This window comes from Schistocerca gregaria, chromosome 9, assembly GCF_023897955.1.
Source record: "Schistocerca gregaria isolate iqSchGreg1 chromosome 9, iqSchGreg1.2, whole genome shotgun sequence".
Classification (NCBI taxonomy): domain Eukaryota; kingdom Metazoa; phylum Arthropoda; class Insecta; order Orthoptera; family Acrididae; genus Schistocerca; species Schistocerca gregaria.
The window spans coordinates 41,335-53,031 of NC_064928.1; the positions used below are offsets into that span (position 1 = coordinate 41,335).

The 11,697-nt window shown below is 49.0% G+C and overlaps 4 non-coding genes across 4 annotated transcripts; all 4 read left to right on the forward strand.

Annotated features, from left to right (window-relative positions):
* The first annotated feature begins 3,423 nt into the window (after positions 1–3,423).
* Positions 3,424–3,497, forward strand: Trnat-agu (transfer RNA threonine (anticodon AGU)). The gene has a single exon. It is a non-coding gene; the product is annotated as a tRNA-Thr (tRNA).
* A 2,323-nt stretch (positions 3,498–5,820) lies between these two features.
* Trnat-agu (transfer RNA threonine (anticodon AGU)) lies at positions 5,821–5,894 on the forward strand. The gene has a single exon. It is a non-coding gene; the product is annotated as a tRNA-Thr (tRNA).
* Positions 5,895–7,273: 1,379 nt separating this feature from the next.
* Trnas-aga (transfer RNA serine (anticodon AGA)) lies at positions 7,274–7,347 on the forward strand. Its single transcript has one exon. It is a non-coding gene; the product is annotated as a tRNA-Ser (tRNA).
* A 4,276-nt stretch (positions 7,348–11,623) lies between these two features.
* Trnat-agu (transfer RNA threonine (anticodon AGU)) lies at positions 11,624–11,697 on the forward strand. Its single transcript has one exon. It is a non-coding gene; the product is annotated as a tRNA-Thr (tRNA).

Consider the following 11,697-nt stretch of genomic DNA (forward strand, 5'->3'; position numbering starts at 1 on the left):
CATGGTAAGTGTTTGTCGCGGCGAACCTAAAGGCACGCAAGATGTTGCAAAGCCAGCGTCACAGACTAATATGATGTATACTGACGTAAGGAGAGCAAGATGTAAGTGTGGGGACCGGCTGTTATCGAGGTGTCATCGAGTGCAGTTCTGTCTTAGGTATCGCGGCTTAACCTCATTGAAGTCTAGAGGGTGGACAACACGTTGGTCTTACTCAGAGCGGTGTCCGAATTCTATTTTCGACGTTATACGTGCCACTTTCATTGTGGCCAACTACGATTCGATACAGAATGCACGAAACCTGAAAGCACCCTAACGGATACATAGAGAGTAGTGTTTGTCTGCTGAATAATGGGAGTGCAAGGGTCTGTGTCGTCTATATGGCTGTATGTAGCACCATCAGTCTTCGGGGGGGCGGGCGTAGCTCAGATGGTAGAGGTTCTGGGATCAATACCCAGTGCCTCCAGAATTTTTAACACACCTACATGCGCACCTTGATATGCAAGTGGAATAATTCACAGCCAGCAGATGTGTCTAGGAAGATACAAGCTTGCGCCGAGTTCACGTAAATCCCACTCCACATTCCTATTCTTTGCGTGCAGTCAGCTGCTACTGGTGTTGTTAGTTGTGACTGCTGATAACAGATGCCGTAGCAATCAATTCATGGAGTGAGTTGTATGTTTTGCGATAGTCTGTCTCTGACAAGCAAGCACAGGTGACATAGGTGCGAACACAGGAAGCTTGCAGACCCTCGCTGCCTGCAGACACCGAGCAGCCACACTAGGAGGGCGGCCTAAGCCGTAGGCGAATTGTGCTCTTTCGCTTTGGCGCGACGTCGAACTATAAATAATGCTGTCACTAGCGTGAGCGTTGCGTGAGCGTCGTGGAAAGTCGGAAAAGTCGGCTGCGAGGGTGAGTGCCAAGTTTGGGGAGCGTTTCGTAGTATGCGCAGTGCAATGGAGACGTGGAAACTTGTTGTGGCCCAGTGTTTTGCAGTTGGACGACAAGATTGGTACACAGTAGTAAAGAGCGAGGCACTGAGTTGGCATAAATAATGTAGTGCACAATGGGGCTCGAGATGTGTTTGTTACCTCAGGTGCTGTATAATTGTCGACAAGGAGTGAAAACGGAGCAATTTGTGACGGCTCTTTCAATTTAAGACGTTAAAAACAGACGGAATTTGCATTTGTAATACCAGAGCATCGAAACTACTTGGAACTTTTGTGTATATGAACGGGTCCGCGCCTTTGTACTCTGCTCCCTTCACCGCTACAAACCAACCAACAATCGTGTCCGTGCGCATCTGAGTCGCAAAGAATGGGGAATAGCGCAGTTTGCTCGTGCATGGGGCGTAGCTCAGTTGGTAGAGCGTTCGCTTGGCATGTGAAAGGTCCAGGGTTCAAGCCGCGGTGCCTCCATTTTTTGTGGTCAGTGCATGGTAAGTGTTGGTCGCGGCGAACCTAAAGGCACGCAAGATGTTGCAAAGCCAGCGTCACAGACTGATATGATGTATACTGACGTAAGGAGAGCAAGATGTAAGTGTGGGGACCGGCTGTTATCGGGGTGTCATCGAGTGCAGATCTGTCTTAGGTATCGCGGCTTAACCTCATTGAAGTCTAGAGGGTGAACAACACGTTGGTCTTACTCAGAGCGGTGTCCTAATTCTATTTTCGACGTTATACGTGCCACTTTCATTTTGGCCAACTACGATTCGATACAGAATGCACGAAACCTGAAAGACACCCTAACGGATACATAGAGAGTAGTGTTTGTCTGCTGAATAATGGGAGTGCAAGGGTCTGTGTCGTCTATATGGCTGTATGTAGCACCATTAGTCTCCGGGGGGGCGGGCGTAGCTCAGATGGTAGAGCGCTCGCTTAGTATGCGAGAGGTACTGGGATCAATACCCAGCGCCTCCAGAATTTTTAACACACCTACATGCGCACCTTGATATGCAAGTGGAATAATTCACAACCAGCAGATGTGTCTAGGAAGATACAAGCGAATGATTAGCATCCACAATTGACAAGCGTGCTGTTATTAGTGCGCAGGAAGCACCCTCCTCCCACGCCTACACTTAATTTAGAAACAGTACAAGTGTTCCCGTAAGATTCTCAACCCTATGTCGGAAAGATATGCCTTGCGCCGAGTTCACGTAAATCCCACTGCACATTCCTATTCTTTGCGTGCAGTCAGCTGCTACTGGTGTTGCTAGTTGTGACTGTTGATAACAGATGCCGTAGCAATCAATTCATGGAGTGAGTTGTATGTTTTGCGATAGTCTGTCTCTGACAAGCAAGCACAGGTGACATAGGTGCGAACACAGGAAGCTTGCAGACCCTCGCTGCCTGCAGACACCGAGCAGCCACACTAGGAGGGCGGCCTAAGCCGTAGGCGAAATGTACTCATTCGCTTTGGCGCGACGTCGAACTATAAATAATGGTGTCACTAGCGTGAGCGTTGCGTGGAAAGTCGGAAAAGTCGGCTGCGAGGGTGAGTGCCAAGTTTGGGGAGCGTTTCGTAGTATGCGCAGTGCAATGGAGACGCGGAAACTTGTTGTGGCCCAGTGTTTTGCAGTTGGACGACAAGATTGGTACACAGTAGTAAAGAGCGAGGCACTGAGTTGGCATAAATAATGTAGTGCACAATAGGGGTCGAGATGTGTTTGTTACCTCAGGTGCTGTATAATTGTCGACAAGGAGTGAAAACGGAGCAATTTGTGACGGCTCTTTCAATTTAAGACGTTAAAAACAGACGGAATTTGCATTTGTAATACCAGAGCATCGAAACTACTTGGAACTTTTGTGTATATGAACGGGTCCGCGCCTTTGTACTCTGCTCCCTTCACCGCTACAAACCAACCAACCATCGTGTCCGTGCGCATCTGAGTCGCAAAGAATGGGGAATAGCGAAATTTGCTCGTGCATGGGGCGTAGCTCAGTTGGTAGAGCGTTCGCTTGGCATGTGAAAGGTCCAGGCTTCAAGCCGCGGCGCCTCCATTTTTTGTGGTCAGTGCATGGTAAGTGTTGGTCGCGGCGAACCTAAAGGCACGCAAGATGTTGCAAAGCCAGCATCACAGACTAATATGATGTATACTGACGTAAGGAGAGCAAGATGTAAGTGTGGGGACCGGCTGTTATCGAGGTGTCATCGAGTGCAGTTCTGTCTTAGGTATCGCGGCTTAACCTCATTGAAGTCTAGAGGGTGGACAACACGTTGGTCTTACTCAGAGCGGTGTCCGAATTCTATTTTCGACGTTATACGTGCCACTTTCATTGTGGCCAACTACGATTCGATACAGAATGCACGAAACCTGAAAGCACCCTAACGGATACATAGAGAGTAGTGTTTGTCTGCTGAATAATGGGAGTGCAAGGGTCTGTGTCGTCTATATGGCTGTATGTAGCACCATCAGTTTTCAGGGGGGGCGGGCGTAGCTCAGATGGTAGAGCGCTCGCTTAGTATGCGAGAGGTTCTGGGATCAATACCCAGTGCCTCCAGAATTTTTAACACACCTACATGCGCACCTTGATATGCAAGTGGAATTATTCACAGCCAGCAGATGTGTCTAGGAAGATACAAGCTTGCGCCGAGTTCACGTAAATCCCACTCCACATTCCTATTCTTTGCGTGCAGTCAGCTGCTACTGGTGTTGTTAGTTGTGACTGCTGATAACAGATGCCGTAGCAATCAATTCATGGAGTGAGTTGTATGTTTTGCCATAGTCTGTCTCTGACAAGCAAGCACAGGTGACATAGGTGCGAACACAGGAAGCTTGCAGACCCTCGCTGCCTGCAGACACCGAGCAGCCACACTAGGAGGGCGGCCTAAGCCGTAGGCGAATTGTGCTCATTCGCTTTGGCGCGACGTCGAACTATAAATAATGCTGTCACTAGCGTGAGCGTTGCGTGAGCGTCGTGGAAAGTCGGAAAAGTCGGCTGCGAGGGTGAGTGCCAAGTTTGGGGAGCGTTTCGTAGTATGCGCAGTGCAATGGAGACGCGGAAACTTGTTGTGGCCCAGTGTTTTGCAGTTGGACGACAAGATTGGTACACAGTAGTAAAGAGCGAGGCACTGAGTTGGCATAAATAATGTAGTGCACAATGGGGCTCGAGATGTGTTTGTTACCTCAGGTGCTGTATAATTGTCGACAAGGAGTGAAAACGGAGCAATTTGTGACGGCTCTTTCAATTTAAGACGTTAAAAACAGACGGAATTTGCATTTGTAATACCAGAGCATCGAAACTACTTGGAACTTTTGTGTATATGAACGGGTCCGCGCCTTTGTACTCTGCTCCCTTCACCGCTACAAACCAACCAACAATCGTGTCCGTGCGCATCTGAGTCGCAAAGAATGGGGAATAGCGAAACTTGCTCGTGCATGGGGCGTAGCTCAGATGGTAGAGCGCTCGCTTAGTATGCGAGAGGTACTAGGATCAATACCCAGTGCCTCCAGAATTTTTAACAGACCTACATGCGCACCTTGATATGCAAGTGGAATAATTCACAGCCAGCAGATGTGTCTAGGAAGATACAAGCTTGCGCCGAGTTCACGTAAATCCCACTGCACATTCCTACTCTTTGCGTGCAGTCAGCTGCTACTGGTGTTGTTAGTTGTGACTGTTGATAACAGATGCCGTAGCAATCAATTCATGGAGTGAGTTGTATGTTTTGCGATAGTCTGTCTCTGACAAGCAAGCACAGGTGACATAGGTGCGAACACAGGAAGCTTGCAGACCCTCGCTGCCTGCAGACACCGAGCAGCCACACTAGGAGGGCGGCCTAAGCCGTAGGCGAAATGTACTCATTCGCTTTGGCGCGACGTCGAACTATAAATAATGGTGTCACTAGCGTGAGCGTTGCGTGGAAAGTCGGAAAAGTCGGCTGCGAGGGTGAGTGCCAAGTTTGGGGAGCGTTTCGTAGTATGCGCAGTGCAATGGAGACGCGGAAACTTGTTGTGGCCCAGTGTTTTGCAGTTGGACGACAAGATTGGTACACAGTAGTAAAGAGCGAGGCACTGAGTTGGCATAAATAATGTAGTGCACAATAGGGGTCGAGATGTGTTTGTTACCTCAGGTGCTGTATAATTGTCGACAAGGAGTGAAAACGGAGCAATTTGTGACGGCTCTTTCAATTTAAGACGTTAAAAACAGACGGAATTTGCATTTGTAATACCAGAGCATCGAAACTACTTGGAACTTTTGTGTATATGAACGGGTCCGCGCCTTTGTACTCTGCTCCCTTCACCGCTACAAACCAACCAACCATCGTGTCCGTGCGCATCTGAGTCGCAAAGAATGGGGAATAGCGAAATTTGCTCGTGCATGGGGCGTAGCTCAGTTGGTAGAGCGTTCGCTTGGCATGTGGAAGGTCCAGGGTTCAAGCCGCGGCGCCTCCATTTTTTGTGGTCAGTGCATGGTAAGTGTTGGTCGCGGCGAACCTAAAGGCACGCAAGATGTTGCAAAGCCAGCATCACAGACTAATATGATGTATACTGACGTAAGGAGAGCAAGATGTAAGTGTGGGGACCGGCTGTTATCGAGGTGTCATCGAGTGCAGTTCTGTCTTAGGTATCGCGGCTTAACCTCATTGAAGTCTAGAGGGTGGACAACACGTTGGTCTTACTCAGAGCGGTGTCCGAATTCTATTTTCGACGCTATACGTGCCACTTTCATTGTGGCCAACTACGATTCGATACAGAATGCACGAAACCTGAAAGCACCCTAACGGATACATAGAGAGTAGTGTTTGTCTGCTGAATAATGGGAGTGCAAGGGTCTGTGTCGTCTATATGGCTGTATGTAGCACCATCAGTTTTCGGGGGGGGGCGGGCGTAGCTCAGATGGTAGAGCGCTCGCTTAGTATGCGAGAGGTTCTGGGATCAATACCCAGTGCCTCCAGAATTTTTAACACACCTACATGCGCACCTTGATATGCAAGTGGAATAATTCACAGCCAGCAGATGTGTCTAGGAAGATACAAGCTTGCGCCGAGTTCACGTAAATCCCACTCCACATTCCTATTCTTTGCGTGCAGTCAGCTGCTACTGGTGTTGCTAGTTGTGACTGCTGATAACAGATGCAGTAGCAATCAATTCATGGAGTGAGTTGTATGTTTTGCGATAGTCTGTCTCTGACAAGCAAGCACAGGTGACATAGGTGCGAACACAGGAAGCTTGCAGACCCTCGCTGCCTGCAGACACCGAGCAGCCACACTAGGAGGGCGGCCTAAGCCGTAGGCGAATTGTGCTCATTCGCTTTGGCGCGACGTCGAACTATAAATAATGCTGTCACTAGCGTGAGCGTTGCGTGAGCGTCGTGGAAAGTCGGAAAAGTCGGCTGCGAGGGTGAGTGCCAAGTTTGGGGAGCGTTTCGTAGTATGCGCAGTGCAATGGAGACGCGGAAACTTGTTGTGGCCCAGTGTTTTGCAGTTGGACGACAAGATTGGTACACAGTAGTAAAGAGCGAGGCACTGAGTTGGCATAAATAATGTAGTGCACAATAGGGGTCGAGATGTGTTTGTTACCTCAGGTGCTGTATAATTGTCGACAAGGAGTGAAAACGGAGCAATTTGTGACGGCTCTTTCAATTTAAGACGTTAAAAACAGACGGAATTTGCATTTGTAATACCAGAGCATCGAAACTACTTGGAACTTTTGTGTATATGAACGGGTCCGCGCCTTTGTACTCTGCTCCCTTCACCGCTACAAACCAACCAACCATCGTGTCCGTGCGCATCTGAGTCGCAAAGAATGGGGAATAGCGAAATTTGCTCGTGCATGGGGCGTAGCTCAGTTGGTAGAGCGTTCGCTTGGCATGTGAAAGGTCCAGGGTTCAAGCCGCGGTGCCTCCATTTTTTGTGGTCAGTGCATGGTAAGTGTTGGTTGCGGCAAACCTAAAGGCACGCAAGATGTTGCAAAGCCAGCGTCACAGACTGATATGATGTATACTGACGTAAGGAGAGCAAGATGTAAGTGTGGGGACCGGCTGTTATCGGGGTGTCATCGAGTGCAGATCTGTCTTAGGTATCGCGGCTTAACCTCATTGAAGTCTAGAGGGTGGACAACACGTTGGTCTTACTCAGAGCGGTGTCCGAATTCTATTTTCGACGTTATACGTGCCACTTTCATTTTGGCCAACTACGATTCGATACAGAATGCACGAAACCTGAAAGACACCCTAACGGATACATAGAGAGTAGTGTTTGTCTGCTAAATAATGGGAGTGCAAGGGTCTGTGTCGTCTATATGGCTGTATGTAGCACCATTAGTCTTCGGGGGGGCGGGCGTAGCTCAGATGGTAGAGCGCTCGCTTAGAATGCGAGAGGTACTGGGATCAATACCCAGCGCCTCCAGAATTTTTAACACACCTACATGCGCACCTTGATATGCAAGTGGAATAATTCACAACCAGCAGATGTGTCTAGGAAGATACAAGCGAATGATTAGCATCCATAATTGACAAGCACAGGTGACATAGGTGCGAACACAGGAAGCTTGCAGACCCTCGCTGCCTGCAGACACCAAGCAGCCACACTAGGAGGGCGGCCTAAGCCGTAGGCGAATTGTGCTCATTCGCTTTGGCGCGACGTCGAACTATAAATAATGCTGTCACTAGCGTGAGCGTTGCGTGAGCGTCGTGGAAAGACGGAAAAGTCGGCCGCGAGGGTGAGTGCCAAGTTTGGGGAGCGTTTCGTAGTATGCGCAGTGCAATGGAGACGCGGAAACTTGTTGTGGCCCAGTGTTTTGCAGTTGGACGACAAGATTGGTACACAGTAGTAAAGAGCGAGGCACTGAGTTGGCATAAATAATGTAGTGCACAATAGGGGTCGAGATGTGTTTGTTACCTCAGGTGCTGTATAATTGTCGACAAGGAGTGAAAACGGAGCAATTTGTGACGGCTCTTTCAATTTAAGACGTTAAAAACAGACGGAATTTGCATTTGTAATACCAGAGCATCGAAACTACTTGGAACTTTTGTGTATATGAACGGGTCCGCGCCTTTGTACTCTGCTCCCTTCACCGCTACAAACCAACCAACCATCGTGTCCGTGCGCATCTGAGTCGCAAAGAATGGGGAATAGCGAAATTTGCTCGTGCATGGGGCGTAGTTTAGTTGGTAGAGCGTTCGCTTGGCATGTGAAAGGTCCAGGGTTGAAGCCGCGGCGCCTCCATTTTTTGTGGTCAGTGCATGGTAAGTGTTGGTCGCGGCGAACCTAAAGGCACGCAAGATGTTGCAAAGCCAGCGTCACAGACTAATATGATGTATACTGACGTAAGGAGAGCAAGATGTAAGTGTGGGGACCGGCTGTTATCGAGGTGTAATCGAGTGCAGTTCTGTCTTAGGTATCGCGGCTTAACCTCATTGAAGTCTAGAGGGTGGACAACACGTTGGTCTTACTCAGAGCGGTGTCCGAATTCTATTTTCGACGTTATACGTGCCACTTTCATTGTGGCCAACTACGATTCGATACAGAATGCACGAAACCTGAAAGCACCCTAACGGATACATAGAGAGTAGTGTTTGTCTGCTGAATAATGGGAGTGCAAGGGTCTGTGTCGTCTATATGGCTGTATGTAGCACCATCAGTTTTCGGGGGGGCGGGCGTAGCTCAGATGGTAGAGCGCTCGCTTAGTATGCGAGAGGTTCTTGGATCAATACCCAGTGCCTCCAGAATTTTTAACACACCTACATGCGCACCTTGATATGCAAGTGGAATAATTCACAGCCAGCAGATGTGTCTAGGAAGATACAAGCTTGCGCCGAGTTCACGTAAATCCCACTCCACATTCCTATTCTTTGCGTGCAGTCAGCTGCTACTGGTGTTGTTAGTTGTGACTGCTGATAACAGATGCCGTAGCAATCAATTCATGGAGTGAGTTGTATGTTTTGCGATAGTCTGTCTCTGACAAGCAAGCACAGGTGACATAGGTGCGAACACAGGAAGCTTGCAGACCCTCGCTGCCTGCAGACACCGAGCAGCCACACTAGGAGGGCGGCCTAAGCCGTAGGCGAATTGTGCTCATTCGCTTTGGCGCGACGTCGAACTATAAATAATGCTGTCACTAGCGTGAGCGTTGCGGAAAGTCGGAAAAGTCGGCTGCGAGGGTGAGTGCCAAGTTTGGGGAGCGTTTCGTAGTATGCGCAGTGCAATGGAGACGCGGAAACTTGTTGTGGCCCAGTGTTTTGCAGTTGGACGACAAGATTGGTACACAGTAGTAAAGAGCGAGGCACTGAGTTGGCATAAATAATGTAGTGCACAATAGGGGTCGAGATGTGTTTGTTACCTCAGGTGCTGTATAATTGTCGACAAGGAGTGAAAACGGAGCAATTTGTGACGGCTCTTTCAATTTAAGACGTTAAAAACAGACGGAATTTGCATTTGTAATACCAGAGCATCGAAACTACTTGGAACTTTTGTGTATATGAACGGGTCCGCGCCTTTGTACTCTGCTCCCTTCACCGCTACAAACCAACCAACCATCGTGTCCGTGCGCATCTGAGTCGCAAAGAATGGGGAATAGCGCAGTTTGCTCGTGCATGGGGCGTAGCTCAGTTGGTAGAGCGTTCGCTTGGCATGTGAAAGGTCCAGGGTTCAAGCCGCGGTGCCTCCATTTTTTGTGGTCAGTGCATGGTAAGTGTTGGTCGCGGCGAACCTAAAGGCACGCAAGATGTTGCAAAGCCAGCGTCACAGACTGATATGATGTATACTGACGTAAGGAGAGCAAGATGTAAGTGTGGGGACCGGCTGTTATCGGGGTGTCATCGAGTGCAGATCTGTCTTAGGTATCGCGGCTTAACCTCATTGAAGTCTAGAGGGTGGACAACACGTTGGTCTTACTCAGAGCGGTGTCCGAATTCTATTTTCGACGTTATACGTGCCACTTTCATTTTGGCCAACTACGATTCGATACAGAATGCACGAAACCTGAAAGACACCCTAACGGATACATAGAGAGTAGTGTTTGTCTGCTGAATAATGGGAGTGCAAGGGTCTGTGTCGTCTATATGGCTGTATGTAGCACCATTAGTCTTCGGGGGGGCGGGCGTAGATCAGATGGTAGAGCGCTCGTTTAGTATGCGAGAGGTACTGGGATCAATACCCAGCGCCTCCAGAATTTTTAACACACCTACATGCGCACCTTGATATGCAAGTGGAATAATTCACAACCAGCAGATGTGTCTAGGAAGATACAAGCGAATGATTAGCATCCACAATTGACAAGCGTGCTGTTATTAGTGCGCAGGAAGCACCCTCCTCCCACGCCTACACTTAATTTAGAAACAGTACAAGTGTTCCCGTAAGATTCTCAAGCCTATGTCGGAAAGATATGCCTTGCGCCGAGTTCACGTAAATCCCACTGCACATTCCTATTCTTTGCGTGCAGTCAGCTGCTACTGGTGTTGCTAGTTGTGACTGCTGTTAACAGATGCCGTAGCAATCAATTCATGGAGTGAGTTGTATGTTTTGCGATAGTCTGTCTCTGACAAGCAAGCACAGGTGACATAGGTGCGAACACAGGAAGCTTGCAGACCCTCGCTGCCTGCAGACACCGAGCAGCCACACTAGGAGGGCGGCCTAAGCCGTAGGCGAATTGTGCTCATTCGCTTTGGCGCAACGTCGAACTATAAATAATGCTGTCACTAGCGTGAGCGTTGCGTGAGCGTCGTGGAAAGTCGGAGAAGTCGGCTGCGAGGGTGAGTGCCAAGTTTGGGGAGCGTTTCGTAGTATGCGCAGTGCAATGGGGACGCGGAAACTTGTTGTGGCCCAGTGTTTTGCAGTTGGACGACAAGATTGGTACACAGTAGTAAAGAGCGAGGCACTGAGTTGGCATAAATAATGTAGTGCACAATAGGGGTCGAGATGTGTTTGTTACCTCAGGTGCTGTATAATTGTCGACAAGGAGTGAAAACGGAGCAATTTGTGACGGCTCTTTCAATTTAAGACGTTAAAAACAGACGGAATTTGCATTTGTAATACCAGAGCATCGAAACTACTTGGAACTTTTGTGTATATGAACGGGTCCGCGCCTTTGTACTCTGCTCCCTTCACCGCTACAAACCAACCAACCATCGTGTCCGTGCGCATCTGAGTCGCAAAGAATGGGGAATAGCGAAACTTGCTCGTGCATGGGGCGTAGCTCAGTTGGTAGAGCGTTCGCTTGGCATGTGAAAGGTCCAGGGTTCAAGCCGCGGCGCCTCCATTTTTTGTGGTCAGTGCATGGTAAGTGTTTGTCGCGGCGAACCTAAAGGCACGCAAGATGTTGCAAAGCCAGCGTCACAGACTAATATGATGTATACTGACGTAAGGAGAGCAAGATGTAAGTGTGGGGACCGGCTGTTATCGAGGTGTCATCTAGTGCAGTTCTGTCTTAGGTATCGCGGCTTAACCTCATTGAAGTCTAGAGGATGAACAACACGTTGGTCTTACTCAGAGCGGTGTCCGAATTCTATTTTCGACGTTATACGTGCCACTTTCATTGTGGCCAACTACGATTCGATACAGAATGCACGAAACCTGAAAGCACCCTAACGGATACATAGAGAGTAGTGTTTGTCTGCTGAATAATGGGAGTGCAAGGGTCTGTGTCGTCTATATGGCTGTATGTAGCACCATCAGTCTTCGGGGGGGCGGGCGTAGCTCAGATGGTAGAGCGCTCGCTTAGTATGCGAGAGGTTCTGGGATCAATACCCAGTGCCTCCA